The sequence below is a fragment of the Felis catus genome, chromosome F1 (assembly GCF_018350175.1).
Source record: "Felis catus isolate Fca126 chromosome F1, F.catus_Fca126_mat1.0, whole genome shotgun sequence".
NCBI lineage: Eukaryota > Metazoa > Chordata > Mammalia > Carnivora > Felidae > Felis > Felis catus.
In genome coordinates, this window is record NC_058384.1 from 20,689,807 (window position 1) to 20,714,570 (window position 24,764).

At 38.3% G+C, this 24,764-nt stretch overlaps 1 protein-coding gene across 4 annotated transcripts in view; it reads right to left on the bottom strand.

The window, feature by feature from the left end:
• Positions 1-24,764, bottom strand: part of ABL2 (ABL proto-oncogene 2, non-receptor tyrosine kinase) — a 108,712-nt gene that overhangs the window by 30,977 nt on the left and 52,971 nt on the right. The window lies entirely within an intron of this gene.

The window sequence follows — 24,764 nt, forward strand, 5'->3', positions numbered from 1 at the left end:
GATGGACCTAGAGGGTATTGTGGTAAGTGAAAATAGACTGAGAAAGACAAATACCATGATTTTATTTATATGTGGAATCTAAAAAACAAATGAGTACACAAAAAGCAGAAACAGACCCATAAATACAGAGAACCAATGGTTGTCAGGGAGAAGGGGGTGGGCAGATGGGCATTTGGATGAAGGGGAGTAGGAGACACAGGCTTCCAGTGGTGGAAGAAATAAGTCATGGGGATGGAAGACACAGCATAAGGAGAGAACACTCAGTGGTACTGTGACAGCACTGTGTCAGCTGGTGACTACATTTAATGGTGAGCACAGTCAAATCACTATGTCTGTACACCTGAAACTAATACAACATTGTGCTAAGTATACTTCAATTTAAAAATAACATTTTAGGGTACCTGGGGGGCTCAGTTTAAGCGTCTGACTTCGGCTCAGGTCATGATCTCACTGTTTGTGAGTTCAAGCCCCATACTGGGCTCTGTGCTGACAGCTCAGAGCCTGGAGCCTGCTTCAGATTCTGTGTGTCCCTCTCTCTCTCTGCCCCTCCCCAACTAGTGCTCTGTCTCTCAAAAAATAAAATAAAAACGTTAAAAATAAAAAAATAAAAATAACATTAAAAAAATAAAAAACTGACACGATAATGCTGAAAACTTCTGAGTGTTAACACTTATAAGTTTTTTTTTCCTTAATTGTTTTAAATGTTTACTTTTGAGAGTGAGCAGGGGTGGGTCAGAGAGAGAGGGAGACACAGAATATGAAGCAGGCTCCAAGCTGTCAGCACAGAGCCTGATGCAGGGCTCGAACTCGCAAACGACCTGAGCTGAGGTCAGACGCTCAACCGACTGAGCCACCCCCAGGCCCCCCCAAACTTTTAAAAGTTGTAAAAGTAAAAAGCTAGTCTTTATTAATATAAGGAACAAAGTTAAGTAAAATGTAAAAATCTGAAAATAAGGGTAACTTGTTGAGAATTAAGCTAGGAAAATCTGCAAATAATACACTAAATTATTTAGTGGTGTCATCTACAAAAATAACACAAGAATTTTTGTAACTATACAGTTAAGAACACTCATTGATCAACATTTACTAAGTACCTACTATGTACCAGCCACTGTGCTAGGTTTCAGGTCAACAAAAGAAACAGGGTAAAACTGTAAGCTACCAGGACTGAAATAGCCTTCCATGAAGTTGAAACAAATTATAATGTCACCTCAGAGAAAGAATGTCTCTGACATAGGTAATTATTAATAGCTTAAAAAAACAAAGCTTATACTTTCAATAAAATGACCCTTTATAAAACCAGTATTGTTAACATCACAGAAAAAGCAAGAGTTAAATGACTAATGGTTACCTCAATTAATGACTCAGTGTTTCAAACACCAGGTTGAATTTCTCCTTCCCTAGATTATAAAAAATATAAGAGAAAGGAGCTCCATAATCCATATTCTAAACATATCTATATTCCATACCACGTAATTTACTATTCAGTTAGTAAATCTGCTCTTCAATTTACCAATAATTAATAGTTACAACTTAGGAAACTAGAAAAATTAAGAAACTACAAAAGCATAATGTAAAGAAAACGAATATTTTTGTGCTGCTATGCTGCTTCCATCTAACCCATGTAATAGCTTTTAAACGTTTTAAAGAATAAAATGAAGACTGCATACAAAACTAATCACCAAAAAATGATACATGAAAGCCTAAGAAAATTAAACTCAACAAAAGTATTAGTAAGACACGTTTGTTTTTTTTTTAATTTTAATGTGTTTTTAGTTTTGAGGGAGAGAGGGAGGGAGGGAAGGGCAGAGAGAGAGAGAGAGAGAGAGAGAGAGAGAGAGAGAGAGAGAACGAGCAGGGGAGGAGTAGAGAGAGAGGGGGACCCAAAATCTGAAGCAGGCTCCTGGCTCTGAGCTATCAGCACAGAGTCCGATATGGGGCTCAAACTCACAAACTGTGAGATCATGACCTGAGCCAAAGTTGGATGCTTAACCAACTGAGTCACCCAGGCACCCCAAGACATGTTCTCATTTTAAAAATTCTTTTCAGTTTATAACAGTGATATATGCTCATTATAGGAGATTTGAGAACTATATATAAATAGAAAGACAACAGCACATCACCCACTTCTACATCCTCATTTGTTGAATTATTAAAGTAACATTGATACCTTTGCATTTGGCTCTTTTAATCTGCATAGTGTTTCATTCATTCAGCCAATATTTACTGAGTGCCTACTAAGTGCAAAGCACTTTACTAGACAGGAAATATCTATTAGATGCTAAGCAAGAAATAAAGTCCATGAGAGATGAAGATAACAGGCTGGGAGGGGAGGAATTTCACTACTTTAAAGAAGGTGACATTTAAGTAAATGCCAAAAGCAAAAGAAGAATCTAAGCAGAGAGAATATAGCAAGTGCAAAAACCTAAAAGTAGGAAAGAACCTGTAGGAAATGAAAAGTGTGGTCTGTAACTGAGAAAGTCAGAAAAGAAGCATGAGAAGAAGTTAGTAAGGTAGACTGGCTGGATGACCAGATCAAGCCCATAAGGGTTTAGGATTCTTTTCCAAATACAATGGTAATTCACTGAATAGGTTTATGCCAGGAGGTCGTAGGTTCTGACTTCCATTTTGTAAAAGACAAACACTCTGGCTACCGGGCGGGGAAAAAAATGGATTAGATAAGAAATAACATCAGAAATAGGTAAATATGCAACAGCTCGAGAATGGACTCACACTGGCTTGGAAAAGAACGGTGTCATGAAGACAAAAGTGGAAGAATTTAAAGATCCACTTTACAGATGTAACTGACAGGGCTCACAGATCACTTAGATATGAGGTAAGACGAGGGTGAAAATAAAGAAAAGCTGCCAAGTTGCAGGCTTGAATAAGTGGGCAGATGGCTATGTAATTTACTCGAAACGAAGAGCGCTGTAAATCAAAAGTTCCACTGTAGACAAGTAAATGTGAGGGATATAACTAAGCACCTTGATCTACAAATCCGAGGCTCAGAGAAGATCTCGGGTGTCAGACATCAGCATATAGATGGTGTCTAAAACCATGAATCTGGATGAGATCACTTAGGGAATCAAGAGTTAGGTGAAAGTACAGGATCATGCTTAGAGGGGGAACGATGACTTCAACACTGCAGATTTCTCATTTGAAACATGGAGGCTACAAAGAAGGGAAAAAACATGATCTTAAGTGCTTAGAGAAAAAACTGTCAACCCAAAATTCTCTGTCCACAGAAAACATCCTTCAGAAATGAAAGTGAAATAAAGACATCCTCAGCTAAAGGGAATAACTTGTTGTCAGTAGATACGCTCTCAAAAAATTCAATTCAGACATAATGGAAATAATACCAAAAGGAAATTTTCGAATATTAGGAATAAAAAAAGAGAAACAAAAATGGCAAATAGAACACTCTTCTGCTCTTGAATTCTTAATATTTGACAGTTGGAAGCAAACAGTGTGATGCAATCTGTAGGGACTTGTCAATGCATGTGGATATATGACAACTACAACACAGGGAAAAGAAAACTCTTATGATGGTAAGGTTTCATATTTCACGTGAGGTGGCCAAATACTGAATCTAAGGAGAATGTGAAAAGTTTGGTATGTATATTGAAATCCATAAAGCAACCACTGGAAAACCTATACAAAGAGATACAACCAAAAACAACAGATAAGCGAAACATGTTAATCATCCAAGAGAAAGCAGGAAAGGGGAAACAGAAGAACAGAAAAAAATTAAATGGTAGACCTAAATAAATCCAAACAAATCAGTGATTAACATTTAATAAAAATGGTCTAAATACAATTAGAAGGCAGTTTGTCAAAATAGATAGTCTGATCCAACTACAGGCTATCTAAAAGAAACCCACTTCAACTGTAACCACAGAAGTAGGTTAAAAGTGAAAGGATGAAAACATATGTTTACACAAAAACCTGTAAATGACCATTTATAGCAATATTCATAATAGCCAAAAGTGAAAACTTTAACTGAAATGTCCATCAATTAATTAATGTATAAATAAAAATTGTTCAGCAATAAGAAAGAAGCACTAATACACAAATGAACCTTAAAAACATCCCAAGAGAAGGAAGTCAGTCAAAATGAATACGTGTTATGTGATTCCATTTAGATGAAACATCTAGAATTGGTAAATCCATAGAGAAAGAAAGCAGATTAGTGGTAGCCTAGGGTCAGGATGTGGGGAGGAATATGGAATGACTGCTACTGGCTATGGGGTTTCTTTTTGAGGTGATGAAAATATTCTAAGATTAGGTTGTACTGATGATTGAAAAACTCTGAATATACTCAAACCACTGAATCATATACTTCAAATGGGTGAATTTTATATGTGGATTTATATCTCTATAAAAGCATTAAAAACATTATGCTATGTGCAAAAGGCCAGATTTAAAGTCTACATATTGCATGATTCCATTCATATGAAATACCCAAAAGAGCACATACACAGAGACAGAAAGCAATTTAGTGGTTACCTGGGACTCGCGTAGGAATGCTGACTGACTATAAACAGTACAAGGAACCTTTTGGGTGATGAAAATGCTCTAAAACTGGATTGTGGTGAATGTTACACAACGATGTACATTTTTAAAAATCACTGAATTGTACATCTTTTAAAACTCAAATAAAAGCTCAATAAAGCTGTTTTTCTTAAAGCACAAAGGGTAATAAAACAAAAAGCAAAATCAGACTTTTGCCTGAAAGATACTGTTAAGAGAATCAAAAGATAAGTCATAAACAGGAGAAAACATCTACAAATTACATTTTTTTAAGTTTATTTATTTTGAGAGAAAGTACATGCATGCACCTACATGTGTACAAGTAGGGGAGAGGCGGAGAGAGAGAGGGAGAAAGAGAATCCCAAGCAGGCACCACGCTGTTGGGGCAGAGCCTAATGTGGGGGTTGAACTCACAAACTGAGATCATGACCTGAACCACAATCAAGAGTCAGACACTTAACCGACTGAGCCACCGAGGTGCCCCTGCAAATTATATTTCTAACAAAGGATACACAGCCAGAATACATCAAGAACTTTCAAACTTACAAGTACGAAAACAAATCACTCAATTAAAAAAATGGATAAAAATTCTCTTCACCAAAGATAATACAGGAATAACAAATAAGATGTTCAACATCAGCAACCATTAAAGAAATGCAAATTAAAACCACAATAAGATACCACTAAACATGTACTAGGAGTGAGTAACCTAAAAATACTAAGAATATCAAATACTAACTATGGAGGCAAACCAGCTGGAACTCTCATAAATTGCTGAGTAGAATGCAAAATGGTACAGCCATTCTAGAAAGCAATTTGGCAAAATCTTGTAAAACGTCACTTATTATATGATCCAGCAATACCACTCCTAAGGATTTGTCCTGGAGAAACGAAAACTTATATTCATATCAACACCTGTTATGTGAATGTTTATGGCAGCTCTATTCCTAACTTCCCCAAACTGGAAATTAATCTAAACGTCCTTCAATGGATGGGTGGGTAAACAAACTCCAGCACATCCATACAAGGGAATACTACTCAGCAAATAAAAAAGGAATGAACTACTGCAAAGGGAGAGGAAGCGTCTCAAGCAGACTTTACGCCCAGTGCAGAGCCTGACGAGATGCAGGGCTCAATCTCACAACCATGAGATCATGACCTGAGCTGAAATCAAGGGCTGGGCACTTCACCAACTGAGCCACTGACACACTCCCGGAGCTGTCATTTTTATAATGGCATGTATTTCTCAGAGTGGAGAGCCATACCTATCCCCAAACAGACCACTATCCCTTTTTCCTATCAGCATGAAACAGCATCACAGAGTCCTACACACAGAAGTATTTGAAAGGGGTCTTTCAATGACTATTTCAGGATCTAACGGTAGACCTTTAAACATGTTCAATTCCATTATTATTGAGCTGAAGGAACAAAGCTAGTGTCAGAACCAGATGATCTCTAGGATGGCAGCTGCCCCAGCCCTGCCTGTTATTATTAACCCTTGCCCCTCAACCTCCCAACACAGCAGCAGACTAGAATTCTAAGACAGGAGAACACCACTCCCACACTGTGCTACTTTACTCCTACGTTCACCTCTTGACCTTTCCTTTTGTGAACTCAAGGCTTTAGGAACAAAAAGGTGGCCTCTCATTACAAAAATCAATCCCTAATATTGAGGGTTTTTTAGTGTTTTTTTTAATCCAAGAGCTCAGGCTCTATATTAAGTAGCTCTGGGCTCTGCCATTCAAAAAGTGAGGTGTCACTGGTTATTTAAATATTTGAGAGTACAATTTCCGTTTGTACAACAGGGGGGAAATGGTAATAAGTACTTTTATGGAGTTCTTAAACGAGATTAAATTCATGTAGAGTGCTTGGGGGAGAATCTGACACCATAACTGAACACTTTAGTTCTTTCTGTCGTCTAAAAGGGGCACCTTCCTGCTTGGAAAATAAATCTATTAAAAGGTAAGAAAAATTTGTTGGGCTCGAGTTAAAAGATCTGTAGGGCTAACAAGATGTTAAAGGTACAGAAATAAAAGTAAGCAACTGAAGGGTCTCTAAACTTTTCCAAGAGTAACTCTCTTTAGGTCAGTTAGTAATAATAGGTATAGATTATCTTCTTGGCTCCCATATAGCTCACATTTGAATACATCACAAAAAGTCACAAAAATCAAAATGGTGTTTTAATCAGGACTATGCTCAAGCTCTTCCTTTGTTTATTCAAATCCTGTATTATCTTTCAAAATGTAGTTCAAGTTCCTAGATTCTCCCTGGACCCAACCTCTGACCATTTCTAATTAAGTAATCTCTTCCTTTGCCTAAAACAGCAACTGTCATACTATCATGGGACATCTTCTATAGTGTACTTACTATAATTTATTCATTCCTTTTTTGTGTGTCTTTTTTCCTCCAATAAGATTAAGTTTTTACAGGTACAGAACCATTATGTTTCTCTCTCCAATGAAACCCAGCAAATAAATAATGATTGGTAAAAAGGATTAACACTAAAGCCTTGCGTTCACAAAAGGAAAGGTAAAGGGGTGAATACCAAGAGTAAAGTAGTACAACGTGGAAGTGGAGTTCTGCTGTCTTAGATTTCCAGTCAGCTGCTATGTTGGGAGGCTGAGGGGAAAGGGTTAATAACAGGGTGATTAATAACAAGGGTTAATAACTCAAAATTCAATGTGAGACTTGTCACAAAAATAGAATCTATTATAACAGCATCTTTTCCCTTTCTCTACACCAGTGTTTCTCAAATTTTTTTTTCATTATCACCACTCCAAGGATTAAAATTAACTTAACTAGTTTAATTTAATTTCTCCCTAACAAGAGAAATTAAAAACTGAAAGGATAAGATTTTGTAGGGTAGCATTGAGCTTTGGAGGATTACAAACCAATGTAAATACCTAAGTTATTATCACCCCTGCTGAGAACGCATGCTCTATACCTAGACAAATCTTCCAAACACTTGGAAGGTCCCAAGAGGATTCATTTGTTCCTGTTAGAGTAGGGGCTTGTTCTAATTACAAAATCATAGATGTCAACAGACTTGGATTCAAAATTTTCTACTACAGAGAAAGGAAGAGCACATTTTCTAAGCAGCGGGAAACACACACACACACACACACACACACACACACTAAACAAAGTCAGAGAAGAAAAAGGATTGAACACTGTGTTTTACAAGACCAATTAAGACATGGGGGAACCTGGGTAGGCTAATAACTAATACATCTTCAAAAAAACACTCCTTAAATATGTGTTCAACATTTATTCAGCAAGAAGCCTGAAGTTAGCCCTGAGGGAGAAGGGAAAGCAGAAAGGAAGAAGTGGTCCTGAATAATTCAAGTCCTGACTCCGCAAAAGGCCCTGCAGCCAATCAGAATTACCCACCTCAGCAGGCACTTTCCCATGCCCTTTGGTGGTCTCAGGCTCTAGCCCAGACATCTTATAAAAATATTCCCCAACACCACAGATAATACTCTTTATAAGAGGCTTTTTAGAAAACAATTTCTTCACCCTGTTACACTTCCAGTGAACCTTTAGAAAGTGACACTGGAGAGGAGCCTGGTTGGCCCATTCCTTAATCCAGTTCAGTGATTTTGCTGCATGAGAAATTTGGCCTGATTACAAGAGAAGAGAAGCCTGGAAATGTATGTGTGTCTTAGTCGGGTAACGTGAGATATCTGTGGGTCCAACGACAGACAACCTTGACATCCAGACAAAAGAATTCAGACTGTATTGGGATACAATAGGTAATCATTCTACATCTGTGAGAAGTAGTAACACATTGATTGTGGTATTTAAAGAACACTGGTCTCCAAAGCTCCTGATGGACCCCCCTGAAGTTAAAGAGAATAACTAAAAGTCTGATAAGCAGGGATGATAAGGGCATGGTCATGGAATGGACAATGACGATTCAAGAGATCCTTTTTTTAAAGATTTTATTTTTAAGTAACCTGTACACCCGACATGGGGCTTGAACTCATAACCCCTGAGATCATAAGTTGCATGCTCTACCAACTGGAGCCAGCCAGGTTGCCCAAGAAATCTTTTTTAATTTTTTTTAATGTTTATTTTGAGAGAGAGAAAGAGACAGAGAGCGAGCGAGTGAGCACAGGGGAGGGGCAGAGATAGGGAGAAAGAGAGAATCCCAAGCAGGCTCTGCACATTCAGCACAGAGCCCAACACAGGGTTTGAGCTCACAAACCATGAGATCATGACCTGAGCCAAAATCAAGAGTCAGACACTTAACCGACTGAGCCACCCAGGCATCCCAAGAAATCTTTTAAAGAAAAAAGTTGATAATTATCTAGGAACCAAGTAGATATAGGAAAGGAAACTAATAAGCCTCTCTTTAGTTTGGGGTAAAATGAATATAAAGTAGTAACATCCAGATTTCAAAGACAGAATTATAAGACTAGAATATCAATGAGGTATACTCACTAAAGACATTACTTTAGGAGTTATCAACCTGGTTCAATCTTTTATACAAAGAACAAAGTTCTGAGTACTCCATCAAGACTTTTTTTATCAACTGAAAAAAGTGGCAATAATTACAGGGTTTTGTATTCAGTTTCCTAAATACTCTCTAATCCAAAATCACTTCTTTCTGGATGGTACCAGATAACAGAAACTTCTATCCTCATTCCTCTTTCCTTCTTCCATGCATCCTCCCTAGGTGAAATCATTCACATCTACCACTTTTAATTATAAACTCTAGGCTACTGGTGCCTGTATTAGTTTCCTGTCGTTGCTATTAACAAACTGTGACAAATTGGATGACTTAAAACACCAGATATGCACCCTGGAGGCCAGAAGTCAGAAATTGGTATCACCGGGACAAAATCAAGGTGGTGACAAGGCCTCGGCTCTCTTCAGAGCCCTAAGGGAGGACCCATCCCTCGCCTCTTCTAGTCTCTGGTTGCTACCAGTGCTCTGGGTTTGTGGACACATCACTGCAGTCTTCGAGACCAGCCTCTTCAGCTCTCTCTTCACATCATCTTCTCCTGTGTGTGTGAAACCTCCTCATCTCCCTTTTATAGGGAAACATGTGATTCTACTTAGGGCTCACTGAGATACTCCAAAATAATCTCCCCATCCATCTATAAAGATATCTCCCTTGCCTGCTTTTCTGCCATGAAACATTTACACTTTCCAGGGATTAGGGCATAGGTATCTTTTGAAGGGGCACTTTTCAGCCTACCACAAGCTCCCAAATCCCACCAACCCCTAACCACTCTCCTGATCAGCTGATATATAGCCTATAGCCTATGATAAATACATGAGACAGCCTATAGCCTATCGTATATACACTTCAACACCCTGAGAGAACTGAACACCCACTGTTTCAACTTCTGCTTTCATTTATTTTTCAGTTTAGTGTGCACATGCATGCATGTGTGTACTCTTATAGCTGTTTATGGCATACCCATTCACCCAGGCATCCAACCCAGAAACCTCATCAGCACTCTAGAAACCTCTTCCTTCCCTGATTCCCTCTATCACTATTATTCTAGAGATTCCACCTCCCAAATCTCTCTCAAATCCATGTATTCCACTCCCTTACCACTGTCTTACTTTATTTACACCCTCTTTATCTCCTTTCCTAAGCTGCTACAATATTCATCTATCTGATCTTCCCGACTTGAGTTTCTCTCTGCTCCAGTCTAATACCCACACTGCCTCTAAATTGGTATTTTGAAGGGGCAAGACCACCTCAAGTTATGTTCCTACTCAAAACTTCTAAGGGTCTGGGCTCTCTACTGCACAGTTAAATTCCAAATTCCTCAGCATGGTATGAGAAAGATCTGCCATGGTATGGCACTTGTCAGCCTCTCTAGCCTCTCTTCTCCCATCTTCCCTGTATCTTATGCTTCATCTATACCTCTCCCAGTAGTTCTCTGAACATTTCACTTTGTTCAATCTTTGTACATGCTAACTCTCTCCTACAATATTCTTCCCTTCGAGGTACCTAGTGAACTCATTTAACACAATTCATACCTCTTCTGTTCAATGTTCTCAAAAGTACTCTCTCTTACCTAAAATAAAGTTTATAACTCTACACTAAGTCATAATCACACAGATTTTTGTTATTAGTAGTTATTTGTGAGGGAGAAATACTGCATAACACAGAAACATACAAAGTACTATTATTTATAATGTGTGACTCCAGCCTCACCCCACTTAAGGGCAGGGATTATGTCTTATTCATATCTATTTGCCTAGAACATGTATTCAATAAATATTTGTTGACACATCATTTTTTCTTAATTATAGAAACAATACTTGCTCATTTTCTAGAAACTAAAAGACACAGTACTGAAGACAATTAAAAGCAGTTATGATCCCATCATCCAGAAATAATTACTGACATATTTTTCAAACATTTTTATCCAGTCTTTTTCTTATCTTGTTCTTAAAGATGTTCGCTAATACTGGAGTGCCTAAGTGGCTCAGTTGGTTAAGCATCTGGCTCTTGATTTGGGCTCAGGTCATGATCTCACAGTTTGTGAGTTGGAGCCCCACATCAGGCTCCTCACTGACAGCATGGGATTCTACCAGCAACACCCCCTGCCCACTGCCCCTGACCTGCTCCTCCCTCGCATGTGCTCTATCTCCCTCAAAATAAATAAAATAAACTTTTTTTAAAAAATCTAAAAACAAATGGGGCGCCTGGGTGGCGCAGTCGGTTAAGCGTCCGACTTCAGCCAGGTCACGATCTCGCGGTCCGTGAGTTCGAGCCCCGCGTCAGGCTCTGGGCTGACCGCTCGGAGCCTGGAGCCTGCTTCCGATTCTGTGTCTCCCTCTCTCTCTGCCCCTCCCCCGTTCATGCTCTGTCTCTCTCTGTCCCAAAAATAAATAAAAAAAACGTTGAAAAAAAAAATTAAAAAAAAAAAAGATTTTAAAAATCTAAAAACAAAAAAGATATTCTCTCATACATACTTTCACAGCAATTTTTAGCCTTGAGGCTAATATTAAAATATAACCTACCAATTCCTATAATTTAAGATTTGGAATTTGGCAACAGAAGGAATTTAGTCCTTGGATTTGTTTGGGAAATGTGCAAATTTGATTTATTTCATTTAGATTTCTGTTCTAGATATTCAGATCTCTAAGCTCCAAGATCAGCAGAAGTGATACGTTTTTAAGAAATTTCAAACCAAACTTCATCCCTAGGTAATTAGTTTTTATACATTTGTAAGACAATTTTAATTTTCAAGGATGAACAAAATTTAAAACACACATTGTGATCCATTCCTCAAGTATTTTACCCGCTTTATGGCCAAAATACCCAAGTGCCCAAAAATATAAACCGTCCCCACAGGTTGCCAAAATTAAATTGCAGAGTTTTCTAAGTGTTTCAGAAATTTATTCTAATGAGCTTATAATTTTATTTTTAAATGGCATGCTAAATCATGTGCTGGTCTTTATAAAACAGAAATTGAAATCTCCCCACTCCCTCTCAGAGCTTCATTTCCTCACAAAGTTGAATCAGAAGTTTGGCTTTCAACTCCACCCTCAAGGAAATGGAAGGCATGTTATAATTTATTATATTCAGAGACATGAGTGAGACACATTTTTCCTGTGTCTTTTGCATTTTCCTCCTGTTTCTTATTAGAAGGTATGGTCTTTTCACGCAACTAGAGGTAAGATCTATAATTTGGTCCTAGATAATTGTATTTCTTCAATGGGGTCTGAAGCCCAAACTCTTGCTAACAGAAAGTGTTATCCTGCCTTGCTTAGTTCCATGTGCAGGTGTCATTCTTGAAAGAATGTATGAAGGGAGTGAGATGAACGGGGGACTCAGGAATTCTTGTGTTCTAAGAGCACCTCATTAATATCATCTCTCTAAAAGCACCCTCTTCTCAGGGCGCCTGGGTGGCTCAGTCGGTTGGGTGTCCGACTTCAGCTCAGGTCATGATCTCAGTCTGTGAGTTCGAGCCCCGCATCGGGCTCTGTGATGACAGCTGGAGCCTGCTTCAGATTCTGTGTCTCCCTCTCTGCCCCTCTGTCTCATGCTCTGTCTCAAAAATAAAAACATTAAAAAAAATTTTTTTAAAAGCACCCACTTCTCATTTACTACATGATAATAATAATAACCCTCTTTTTGAAGGTATAAGTTGTCCTTTCTTTAAAATTTATTTATTTACTTTGAGAGAGAAAAAAAGAGAGCACAAGGTAGGGAGGGGTAGAGAGAGAATCCCAAGAAGGCTCCACGCTGTCAGTACAGAGCCCAGTGTGGGGCTCAATCCTATATACCGTGAGATCATGACCCAAGCTGAAACCAGGAGTCCGATGCTTAACTGACAAAGCCACCCAGGCATCCCTGAATGTACAGCTGTCTTGAGATAACATTAAGATACACGCATTTGGGAAAGAGTCACCTGGCCATTGTCAGATCAGACTCTTTAAACAGATAGCTGTTTGCATTCAACAATATGATCACTAATTTTGTATTAATCCCTGTATCTTGTACATAGTAGGCACTCAATTATTTTTAAATTAATGTGCACAAATCTCTACCAACATGCAGTTTCCAGGCAAACTAAAAATGACTCAAAGTTGGGGTGCCTGGGTGGCTCAGTCAGTTAAGGGTCTGATTTCAGCTTAGGTCATGATCTCACGGCTAATGAGTTCAAGCCCCGCATCAGACTCTGTGCTGACAGCTCGGAGCCTGGAGCCTGCTTTGGATTCTGTGTCTCCCTCTCTCTCTGTCCCTCCCCTGCTTGCTCTTTCTCTCTCTCTCTCAAAAATAAATAAAACATTAAAAAAAAATTTTGTAAATAAATAAATAAATAAATAAATAATGACTCAAAACAATTCTAGCCCTCTCTACAGGACTGTAATGAAGTTACCATTTATGGAGCACATGTGTAACTAGGCACTTTACAGACTTTGATGTATTATAATTTGTAATATCATTTCCTACAGCTCTGGAAGACAGGCATTACTGTCGCCAACAAATGCTCAGAAATGTCGGGTAACTTACCCAAGTTCCAGAGCTGATGAAGCCAGTTATACAAACCTCTGGCTCTCATCTAACTTCAAAGCCCATGCTCCTTTCACAATTTCAGGATGCCTCACTCATTCCATAAAAAGTGATACAAAAACTGGTCCTTCTAACCTTCTGGAAGAGAATTTCAAAACAGATGCCCCAAGTGCAATGACTTTGATTCTTCTGTCCATATATAAAATGACATTTAAGGGTCAAACCTGAGAGACTAATTAGAATGCAATATACATGTGCTTACCAACCTAGTCCATTCCATCACAGAAAACTTGAAATTTCTGCCATTTATTCCCAGCAGAATAATCACAGATTTTTCCAGAATGCACAATAACTCAGGGAGGAGTTCTAAATATTTGTATAGATCATGCCAGAATCTAGAATGCATGCAAAAATACAACCTCTGCTCTGACTGGGCAATTTTCATCTCTTTTTTGAATAATTTTATTTAGACCAAAATGGAATGGATGGTGTCTTTTCTTTTGATATGTCCTCAAAGAAAGGAAGAGCTGAACAAAAAGTCTTCCCTTAATATATGGCTCATCTCACAAACATCACACACAAAAAGTAACGTACATATGGGTATTCATTAGGAAATGATTCTTACAGATCTTAAAGTTCTCTAACCTGACCCTTTAGAACACCTGTCACTGCGCTGTAGATAATTCAGCAATAATCCTTTCATGTAATGATAAAAAAAAAAATCAAAAGAGCTGTTTTTCCTGTTTCACATCCATGGAGTTAGTTTTCTAATATCTATGAGGAGGATTTCTATGTGCAGACACAACATACACTCCCTATTCTTGGGTCCTGGCTGTAAGCTATTTCCTCCTGAACTCAGGTATTTCTAATTGCCTTAAATGAGGGAAATAAAACTTTATTCATTATCCTTATTTTGGCAGCTATTAGCTGTCCAAAGCAATAGAATCCTCCCTACGGGATGAGTGTTAAGAGGTAAAAAGATAAAGTCATAGTTCAAATTACAAAATTATTTTGGCTTAGTGCTCATATTAATATATATTTTTTGTTCAAATAATCTATAAAATACATGCTCAGGATTTAACCTCTGTGATTTCACTGCAAAACTCTATATCCCCAGCTTAAAACAAGACTATCACCAAAATTACAAAAGTACTGAAAAATTTTAACCAAATATCTTTGTTGATAAAGATCTCTATTAAAGTGTTTTTTTTGGACATCTGTCAGTATCAAACTGTGAATCCCTAGTACTATATGAACACATGCTATTCACATTATTATGTATATTATATATTTACATGACTGTGTACTATGATTCATAGTAAAGTTCACTATTATCACTGGCTTAATTTATGATGTGGGATAAAAACCATTAACACGACCACAACTACCAATAATGTTTTTCTAGACCACTAGTCCAAGTATCAGGTGAGACCTATAGAGGATTTTTAAAAAGAAAGAAAAAAAATACTTCAGAGGTATCTAAAGATAAAAATACAGAATCTTTTTTAAGTTTGTTTACTTTGAGACAGAGAGAGAGAGATCGATCATGAGTTGGGGAGGGGCAGAGAGAGAGAGGAAGAGAGAATCCCAAGCAGGCTCTGCGCTGACAGATGTGGGGTGGGGATCAATCTCACAAACCGTGAGATCATGACCTGAGCCAAAATCAAGAGCTGGATGCTTAACTGACTGAGCCACCCAGGTGCCCCCCAAAATACAAATCCTTAAGAACAGGAGCCAGCAAAGTTTCTTTATCAAGATAGCTGGGTCCAGGTCAAGAAACGAGTGGCTTTGTGTATTTAAACTATCCCAAAAGTATGACTAATTTCAATTTTGTTTTCAGTTTTGCTAGATTTTCACTTATTCTATCGTTATGGCAGAAGGGCAAAATGTGTCCAGTAACAACATTTAGAGGACAGACTAAGAAAGAACATAAATCAGACATCAAAACTCTTCATGAATGGTAAATGAGATTGTGAGGTAAAGGAGTAAAGGACAGAAATGAATAAATAAGAGGCAGGTGGGGAATGTTACACTAACCCCATAGGAGCAAGACTAAAGTCTGGACTTTTGATTGAGCACCATACCATCTAGTAGAGAATAGAAGTCAGACAGAAAATTAACATCTAACAATTGTTGAATACCTGCTTCTCTATATGCCACGGAATTTACATAAATTATCACTAATTCTCATCTTAACACTGATAGAAACTATTTTTGGGGTGTTGGGTGGCTCAGTTAAGCGTCCAACTTTGGCTCAGGTCATGATCTCCTGGTTCATGGGTTCAAGCCCCACATTGGGCTCCGTGCTGACAGCTCAGAGCTTGGAGGCTGCTTCAGATTTTGTGTCTCCCCCTCTCTCTGCCCTTTCCCCACTCATGCTCTGTCTCTGTCTCTCTCTCAAATGTAAATAACTATTATCCCATTTCTCACATGAATAGCCATGTGCTATAATGCAGACAAACAATTTTGGAGTAAGATTTGAGATTCTGTCTCTGGTACCTTTAAGCCTTGAAATTGTGGGTAATTAATAACCCCCAAAACAAAGGCATCCTATTACCAGCAAGGGACAATGGAACCATAATAGTCTTGCAAAAGCAGATGTACCTTATTAAATACCCTCCTATGCTAGGGATCACTTGCCTTAGACCATCACAGCCACAATGTTTTAAGGGCCCCCATAACTGCCTGATGATTTGGCTTTCTGCACTTATGTCGTGAAACTGACCTCTGACCTAAGGCTAGAAATGGGTGAGTAAAGTAAGGCCTCTTCTATGATGAGGGCACAGAGGGTGGAGAATGACTTTAAGAAATAAAGCCAGACAAAGATATCACAAGAAAAGAAAAATACAGACCAGTATCTCTTATAAACATTGATGCAAAAATCCCCAATAAATTATTAGCAAACCAAATCCAGGAGTATATTCAAAGGACTATTCAGAGCACCTGGGTGGCTCAGTTGGGTTATTAAGCCCCTGACTTCAGCTCAGGTCACGATCTCAAGGTTTCTGAGTTTGAGCCCTGTGTCGGGCTCTGTGCTGAACTGCTTGGAGCCTGGAGGTTCTGTGTTTCTGTGTCTCCTTCTCTCTCTACTCCTCCCCAACTGGCGCTCTCTCTCTCTCTCTCAAAAATAAAAAAAAAATAAAAAGACTATTCACCATACCATGTATGATATATCCCAGGAATGCAAGGTTGGTTCAACACACGAAAATCAATGTAATATACCAAGTTAATAAAATGAAGGGGAAAAAAGCGTATGATCCTCTCAATATAACTCCTTATTATGTGGAAAAAAAATTTTAAGCATGCATTTCTGATTTAGATATGTAATTTTTTTAAAAGAGATGTTTAACAGTGATGCTTTGCAATACTCTTCCTAGTTGTGTTTAACAGAAGAATATATTAATATTATCTCTTAATTATTGAGTACCTAACACATGTGAAGTGTTCGGTACATGAAATCTGATTTAGTTATAACCACCCTGCCAGGTAGCTGTTACAGGAGTATAAACTGGAAGGACATAGTAGGTAAGAGCACAGACTCTGGAGCCAGATTCCCTGGGTTTGAATCCTAGTTCTACCACTTACTAACTGTGTGACCTTGATCAACTTAACCTATCTGCACTTTAATTTCTTAATCCAAAAAGAGTAGAACAGTACCTACTCCTCTAGAAATGATGTAAGAATTGAATGTTGATTGTATGTAAAGACCTTAAAACAGTGTCTGATATAAAGAGCTATATAAAATATTGGTTATTTAGCTGATGAAGACAAAAAGGCTGAACAGAAGGAATGTACACCAAGCCCTACTTTCAAACCTTAACAATGAAGTTTCTGCCTTTTCTAACTAACATATCGCGTGGGATGCTTGGATGAAACCTTGTTCCAATTTAATGCGGATAATATGCACACTCTTAACAACCTGATGTCCAAGATCAATTGATTTTTCAATTCATAGAGAGGGTCTATACTAATCCTTTCCTGAATGGTAAAATAGTCACAGAGCACATGAAGATTATCACATCTTGCTGGTGAAGGAGTGCTAAGTAGTCCTAGAAAGACAGTGACTCAAATATACTGACAGATGTTCATAAATTATTAGCAACAACTGTTTATAATAGAATTTCTGGTTCAGGTGATTATCTTGATTTTCTGACCATGAATTTAAGAGACTAACCTGTTTAAAATTTTTTTTTAATGTTTATTTATTTTTGAGACAGAGACAGAGCATGAACAGGGGAGGGGCAGAGAGAGGAGGAGACACAGAATCGGAAGCAGGCTCCAGGCTCTGAGCCATCAGCCCAGAGCCCGATGCAGGGCTCGAACTCACGGACCGTGAGATCGTGACCTGAGTTGAAGTCGGACGCTTAACCAACTGAGCCACCCAGGCGCCCCAAGAGACTAATCTGTTGTAGAAAGTGCTAGAAAATACAGCAGGAACGATGTCTATCCCTTCAAAATTTGCTGTTATTGGTTGTTTCTGTATCATTACCTTGCAGCCTTCCTGGAAATCTGATTAAAAGCCACAGGTAGTTACACTTTTTAATACTTAGCTAACATAGAGTAACACAGAATTATATTAATCTCTCAAATTATCTAAATTGAATTGATGTAATATGTTTAAATGCAGGCTTCTTTGAAGTTGCTTGTATTGATACAAAATCACTTCTTATACAAGTACTCTACCTTCTGCACCACTCCTATATAAACATTACTTAAATATGAAAATAAATTAAATTTAATTAAATTTAAAAATCAATTATGAGGCTTTGAAACATGTATCAGTACATATCTAATTATCATATTAATGTGTATCTAATGGATATATATCTAATTGTCAAATTCTCATAATAATCCTATCAGGTAAAGAGCCAAGATTACACAGATTTGCTCCAATTTCCTCCATCTTCCCTACATGCTATATTTCATTATAAAAATTCATCTTTGAAAGATAATACTGAGATACAGGTCTTTAAAAATACTTAAATGTATTCTTTTTTTTTTTAATTTTTTTTTTCAACGTTTTTTATTTATTTTTGGGACAGAGAGAGACAGAGCATGAACAGGGGAGGGTCAGAGAGAGAGGGAGACACAGAATCGGAAACAGGCTCCAGGCTCCGAGCCATCAGCCCAGAGCCCGACGCGGGGCTCAAACCCACGGACCGTGAGATCGTGACCTGGCTGAAGTCGGACGCTTAACCGACTGCGCCACCCAGGCGCCCCTTAAATGTATTCTTAATAAAAAGTACTAGGGGGCGCTTGGGTGGCGCAGTAGGTTGAGCATCCGACTTCGGCTCAGGTCATGATCTCACAGCTCCTGAGTTCGAGCCCTGCATCAGGCTCTATGCTGACAGCTCAGAGCCTGAAGCCTGCTTCAGATTCTGTGTCTCCCTCTCTCTCTGCCCCACCCCACTCGCATTCTGTCTCTGTCTCTCTTAAAAATAAACAAACAATAAAATTAAAAAAAAAAAAAGTACTAGGTACCTTATATGACAATTCACAATTTTTAAAATGTAATCACTTAATCCAGCGTTTCTCAACCACAACACTACTGACATCTGGGTCAGCTAATTCTTTGTTTTGGAAAGCTGTCCTGTGCATTGTAGAATGTTTAGCAGCATCCCTGGCCTCTACTCACTGAACATCAGTTCTACTCTATCCTCAGTTGTGACAACCAAAAATGTCTCCAAAGGTTATCAAAAGTCTCATGGAGGGCAAGTTGAGAACCACTGATTTTACCTTTACACAAAACTTTGTATGATACACAAACCTTTGACAAAAGTAGTAACTGAGTCGTATACAAACCCAAGTTTTCAGACTCTGAAGCCAATGTACCCTTCTCTATACCACATCTGCTTCCCCTTCCACAGTAAAGAAAATCCACCCACCCATAACCAACAGTAAAGAAAATATGTGATAGTGTGACCCTGCATACAAACATGTACAAGTGACAGAGTCATAAAACATTTTTACTACAGGTGATGAATTTTTATGTTCGGTCTCCCTTCCCTGTCTACCTTCTCAACTGCTGGTGGCTTCCCAGTGAATTGATTTCACAACCTACAATCGGAAAACTACTATCCAAGGCAATAAATGAGCCAATCTGTTGTATTAGTGTTCTACTGTGTTTTATAAAGTTTTTCAACATTAAGAGATAGTACAATAAGGTGCTCTAGTTAATCCAAGTCCCATCTAGATGATCTATCTGAATCTTTTCTCAGATTTTGTTGCTCTGCCAACAAAAACCCAAACTGATTGATTCCCTAGAGTGGGTTCTACAATGTAAGCATACACAAAAATCACCTGAAGGACAAGCTGGAAAACACAGATTACAGGGCATAACTCTTGAATTTCTGATTCAGCTGGCCAAGGGTGGGTACCTGAGAATATGCATTTCTGATATCACCCAGAAGTAATATTGATACTAATGGTCTATGAATCAAACTTTCAAACCATTTCCCAGAACTTTCTCAGAACCGGGATAAGGAGAGGCACCTGGATGGCTCAGTCAGTTGAGCATCCAACTGCAGCTCAGGTCATGATCTCGCAATTCACAGGTTTGAGCCCACATTGGGCTCTGTGCTGACAGCTCAGAGCCTGAAGCCTACTTCAGATTCTGTGTGTGTATGTCTCTCTCTCTCTCTCTCTGTCTGCCCCTCCCCTGCTTGTGCGCTCTCTCTCTCTCTCTCTAAAATAAATAAAAACATTAAAAAAAAAAAAAAAAAGAAACGGGGATAAGGAGATAGGTGAAATTGGTGAAGGCAAATAAGAGTACACCTTCATGGTGAGCACTGAATGTACAGAATTGTTGAATTACTGTTGTACACCTGAAACTAATTTAACACTGTGTATTAATTATGCTGGAATTAAAAAAAAGAAATGGGTATAAGGAGTCATAAACAGAATATTTTAAAAAGAGGATATGACAATCTACATAACCCAACCTAAGATTAATATATTTTTAAATACTTATTTCAAGACTTAAAACTAAATGAATTATGTGTAGGTGTGTGTGTGTGTGTGTGTGTGTGTGTGTGTGTGTGTGTGTGTAGTTGATAAATAATGAATATTTAATATGTGCCACACTCTTTGGGATAACACGCTAAGTCAGTATTTCCTGAACCATGCTCCATCAGAGTAGGTTAAGTAGATGTCATAGGACAAGTATTTCTATAGTTAAATAAGATTGGAAAATACTAAATAAAACTAGTTCTACAAGAAATGTCTAACTTATTAGAGCAAGTAACATACTCACGTTCATAGTAGCCCTCCAAAAAGCAGCGACATCACGTAGCAGATCTCAGATTTTTCACTGAGCATCTCAAAGACTAGTATTCCAGGGAATGCAAGCAGAGATGTGAATTGAGGGGGGAAAGAAAGGCATGGATATAGCTACATGTTGAGCACTTCATGCACATCAACTGAATCTTCTAATTTTCATAATAATCCTGTCAGGTAAATAACGTGTCCAAGATCACAAGGAGACCTGCAGAGTAACCCACATTTAAAACCCAGGTGCTGGTCTGTCTCCAAAGTCCTGTGACACAGTCTTTTAATGAGAAAATAAGAAAAATGATGGGAAAACAAGAAACATTACTTATGAGGTTATAAGAAGGCCCAACAAAAATGGGAGGAGACGCGAAGAAAACAACACACTTAAAACAAAACCAAAAAAAAGGAAAAAAAAAGTAAAACTTGAATACTTCAAAGAGGTTATATGAATGGCAAACAGGCACGTGAAAAGATGCTCAACGACAGCAAACATTAAGGAAATACAAATTACAACCATGAGACACCACTACATGCTTATCAGAATGGCTAATATAAAAAAACACTCGCAAGGATGTTGACCAACTGGAACTCCCATACTTTGCTAGGCAGAACACAAAGTGATACAGTCACTCTGGTCAACAGTTCGGCAGTTTCTTATAAAATAAAACACACAATTACCATATGACCCAGCAATCCCACTAGTGGGTATCTACCCTGGAGAAATGGAAACTTATAGTCACAAAGACCTGTACAGAAATGTTTACGGCAGGTCTATTTATAACTGTCCCAAACTGCAAACAACCTAAATGTCCTTCAATAGACGAGCGGATAAACAAACTATGGTACATCCACACAATGGAACACAAGTAGCAATAAAAAAAGAATGAACTATTAATATACACAACAACTTGCCTAAGTCTCAAACATATTATATTCTTAGTTTCCAAGAGAAGCCAGTCTCAAGAAGTTACATGCTGCAGGGGCACCTGGGTGGTTCAGTTGGTTGAATGAGCCGATTTCAGCTCAGGTCATGATCCCAGGGTCATGGGATCGAGCCCCGTGTCGGGCTCTGTGCTGAGAGTGGAGCCTGCCTGGGAATCTCTCTCTTCCTCTCTCTGCCGCTCTCCTGCTTGCACACGCATGTGTGCATGCACACGCTTTCTCTCTCTCAAAATAAGTAATTTTTAAAAAGGTGGGGAGAAGATGAGAATACAGAGGGAACGCACAATAAAGTTTGTTGGGATAATGTAATTGCTCTGCTGATTGTGAGCTTACACAAAACTACAGAAGTTAAAATGCATACAACTGTACAAACAAAAAAAACCAATTTTACTGTATGGTAATTTTAAAAATAAAGAGAAAAAGGCAAAACATAGGTTGATACACATTTCACACCAGTTAAATGAAAACAATCATAACCATGCCATATATACATTCCCACATGTACAGAACACTAAAATTTAGCAATACCTACAGATAAGAATTTGCAGCTTAAGAACTTAAAATTTCCACACTTATTTTTAGATAAAAATACCCTTTTGTTCAGAATCGTGACACAAGTTGAGAGGAAAGGGCCTTCCTAAACACATACAATTTGTGGAATTTAGAATTTCAAGATCTTTGCATCTTAGCAGAAACACACCATTGCCTATGTTGTTAAGGCAAAAGATAATGAAATATCTCAAGGATGAAAGGAATGTGCCAATCCTCTTTCCCTCGTGGAATTCTCAAAGTCCATGTAGCTGGCACCTGGTACAGTGACTTCAGTGCAAGCTCAGAGCTGACATTCCTAGGAAGGGACTCACAAATAAACCTACATCATTCCTAAACATCTACAATACAATCCTCTGTAATCCAAGCAGTCAGCTGTTCGAGACTAGAAGTATGTAACAACTGCTCACGCACGCATGCACACAAACACACACACACTTTTCTGTGCACGGAATGTTTATGAATGTGTCTGTGTACCCATAAAGGAACAAAATAACGCAATCCACAAGAAATTCTGAAATGCCTAACTCCGAATAATTAATACATTGATGAATTACTATTGAAATCTTTACTGAACATCCACTTTGTACCAAGTACTAGTAACAAGAACCAGGAATAGATCAGTAAAGTGGAAAGATGAAATCTGGCTCAGATTTATACACCTCAGAAATCTGGTGCTCACGATCCCCTCCAGTTTAAAGACAAGTCATTTTTATATCAACCATCTGAAGCAGGTGAAGTGAATGAGATGAAGACATTCCAAGTAAAGTGTGATTAATGATAATAAGATGCGTAGTACATTCTACAAACTGAAAAAAAAGGATTATGGCCCAAGGTTTGTTTTTTTGAATGGAGGGGACATGTGCATAAAATGAAGTGCTAAGAAAATTAAAGTAGGAGAGGTAAGCAAGGACCAGATCTTAAAGAAGTTTGAATGCCACGACAAAAAATTCAGATTTATCTTGCTGGCAATTAGAAACCATTGAAGAGTAACAATTTCCAGAGTTTTTCTTTCAGACAAATAGGTGTTTTGAGTTTTCCAGATTATGGGGGAGGGGGAAAATAGTTAAACCAAGGAAATTAAAAAAAACACTACACACACTAGGTCAGAGATAATAAATAGTGCTTCTCTAGCCTCAATAAAACAATATTATCAGAGCACCTAAGGGCTCAAGTCAGTTAAGGGTCCAACTCTTGGTTTCGGCTCAGGTCATGATCTCATGGTTCGTGGGTTCAAGCCCCATGTGGCGCTCCACGCTGTCCATGCAGAGCCTGCTTGGGATATTCTCTCTCTTTCTCTATCCCTCTACCCTTCCCCCCCACCCTTTAAAAAACCCAAAATACTGTTCTTATTCAAAGAACATCCTGCATAATATTAATAATTGGGACTTGTAACTTTACTATTTACAAATCATTTTAAATTTTATTATTTTTTTGAGAGAGCGTGGGAGGGGCAGAGGAAAAAGGAGAGAGAGAATCTTAAGCAGGCTCCATGCCCAGGCTAAGCCCAACACCCAATGTGGAACCCTGTGTCCAACAGGAAGACCAATATGGGACTCGATCTCACAACTGTGATGAGATCATTACCTGAGCAGAAATCACGAATCGGACGCTTAACTGACTGAGCCACCAGGTGCCCCTACACATTATTTTAAACAAAAATTGCTAACATTCACTGTTTCATAAACTAAAAAATGATGACATATGTTAATTGAAACATTGCCCTTGTTCTAACATCAAAATTATATATAGATGAGAGAATGTGACCAATGTACTCACTGGCTGAAAATACTGCAAATTAGTTCTTCTATGGGTTACCATCTCTTTCCAGCCCTAACTCCACTCCTTTTGTTTAGGCCATCTTCATTTTTCATGTAGGTCTTTGCAATGGTTTCCTCACTGGTCTCTCCACCTCTGGACTTCTCTAACATCATTATAATATGCATAAACAACCAAGATGATTTTTTTTTTCTTGAGCACAAGAAAATCTGATCACAACATACTCTGTTTAAAACATTCCAATGATTTTTCCGCATTCAAGTTAAAGCCTAATTTCCCTCACATGGCATAAAAGGCTCTTTCACAGTGACTGAGGCCTTACCTCTCCTGCCCATTCTCTTTTTTGATAAACACCTGGCCTCTCACACTATGCTTTGGACAGACTCAACTCTAGTTTCACAGATTGTCTCTTATTTTGGCAAATACTATTCCCTTAGCCCCAAATATTTTCTGCCCATGGTCCCCACTCCCACTTTGCCTGGCTAACTCCAACTGCTTCAGATCTCAATCCAGTGTCTCGTTCCAGTAAATAACATCCACAGACACAAGAAAAAACATCTCATTAAAAAATCCACAAAAGAAGTTGATTATTGTTCCAAAATTTTCAGTTCCTCACTATTATAGAATTACAATGCATATCCTTGGCTAAAGACTTTGTGGTTACCTACCACTGGAATAGGCAAAGTAGATTTCCCTTCCCCACTGA